Source organism: Rhinolophus sinicus, linkage group LG15 (assembly GCF_036562045.2).
Source record: "Rhinolophus sinicus isolate RSC01 linkage group LG15, ASM3656204v1, whole genome shotgun sequence".
Lineage (NCBI taxonomy): Eukaryota > Metazoa > Chordata > Mammalia > Chiroptera > Rhinolophidae > Rhinolophus > Rhinolophus sinicus.
The window spans coordinates 2,241,102-2,243,097 of NC_133764.1; positions in this window are offsets into that span (position 1 = coordinate 2,241,102).

Below are 1,996 nucleotides of genomic sequence, written 5' to 3' on the forward strand. Positions count from 1 at the left end.
CTGCCTGTCCTGGGTCCTATCCCTGATGAGTTGGGGCGGTTACCTGATTGCTGTTTTGATTTTAAAAACAAAAGTGGGTCAAAAGGTTGTGTGAGACTATGTGTGACAGCGGCGAGCCCCACATCTCGGTGAAGGTCTGTGGCCCCTGGAAGGACCCATTCTCCCTGGGACAGGGCCAGGGCAGTGTGATCAGGGGAGCAGGGGCTTGCTGACCTGCCAGGGTCCTGCACTTGCACATCTGAGGACACCGATGTTCCCATAGGACCGTGATGAGGCACCAGGCCATGTGCTGGACACAGGCCCAACCACTGGTGGGTGCCTGTCTCCCTGTCATCGAAGAGCGCTTTGCCAGAGGCACAGTGATGAGCACTGCTGGGCCTTGATGTTGTCACCTCATAGAGGGTGTTATGTTATTGTCTCAGGTTAGTATGTTTTATCCCCAGTTTACAGATGAGGAAACAGGCCCAGAGACGTGAAGTAACTTGCCCAAAGCCACATAGCTTGTAAGATGGAGAAACTGAGTCTTGGGGACAGATAGTAGTCCCCTGGAGAGGGCTCTCAGGGGAGTGGTGGCAACTCAAGGAAGGCCCCTCCTTTTCAGGGTCATCTGGGTCTGTCATCCTTGAAGCCTGGGCTGGGGCAGAAACGGTCCTCCATCCTACTTCAGCAGAAGGGAGTTTGTTTGCTCATGGAAGCAGAACCGTATGCTTCAGGTACAGTTGGATCCAGGAGCATGGTTAATACCCTGTAAAACTTGTGTCCACCTTAGCTCTGTTTTCTGTCTCAGTTTCATACTCATGGGGACAAGTCAGGACCCAGTGGCTCCCACCAGCTTAGCAGAGGGGTCCAGGGCTCCAGCTGAAGTCCCAGGGTTGGCTTGGTGGGAAGGGGTCACAATGCACATCCCCAAGCCAATCAAGCCAGAGGCTCAAACGGGGTGAGGAGGGGAGTCAGCCTCCCCACATCGTCAAGTCAGAGCAGCGCCTTCCATGGGAAATCGGGGCATGTTCCCAGAAGGAATGGATCCCCTTGGCGTCCATCTCTCTACCTCAGTCCACCACTCCTCCCATCCTTAGCTCAGCTGGCAAACAGCCCTCAGTCTGGGACAGGCCTCTGCCTATTAACTTCTGCAGCACAGCATTTAACAATTTCAAGGAGCTTTTCTGCCCGCCCCTTCCTCCATGATGAAGACTTGTTCTCACCTCCGGGCCTTTGCACCGACTGTACCCTCTGCGTGGAAACCCCTTCCGCACCATTCCTGGTCTCCCATGGCACCTTCTCAGGGAGGCCACCGCCCCACACCTGGTCCAGCCAGTCTAGCTAGTCTGTCAGCTTTATCTGGGCAGATTTGATCTGCCACTATTGTGTCCCCAATGCCGACACCTAGTAAGTGCTCAGTCAACATTTGGTCAATGAAAACACGAATGAATGAATCCCGAAGCCGTATGTGTGTGTGGGTGCGCACGTAGATGTGTGCGCATGCGCGGATTGGCCCGCGTGCGAGTGTGTGTGTGTGTGTGTGTGCACGCGCGTGTGGAGTGTGCGCGCATGCGGCTGTCGAGCTCGCGCGCTCAGGGCAGGCGGAACCTGAGTCCCGGGGCGCGGCCCCAGTCGTGCCTCCTGCAGCCACCAGGCGGCGGCAGAATCCCGACCTTCGAGCGCTCCGTCCGCCAACTCTGCCCCCAGGATCCAAGAGGGCGCAGGGTCTGCAGGTGAGCCAGTAGCCTGCGCGGAGGTTCTGACCCGCTCAGCTCAGTTCTCTACCCTTGCACCATAAGCCGACTGTCCCACCTGTGTGCGCGTCCTCCCCACCCCACGTCCATGCATAGGCCCTGTTGGGCTGATGTAGGGTGACAGGGTGGGAGTTCTCATGCGCAGATTTTCATGGGTGCACAGCCTTCTATAGCTGGCAAATACCTCTACAGTTTACAAAAGACTGCAGTTTGCAAAGTCCACTGCAGAATTACAAGGCACGTTATTGTTTACCAAATAGTTT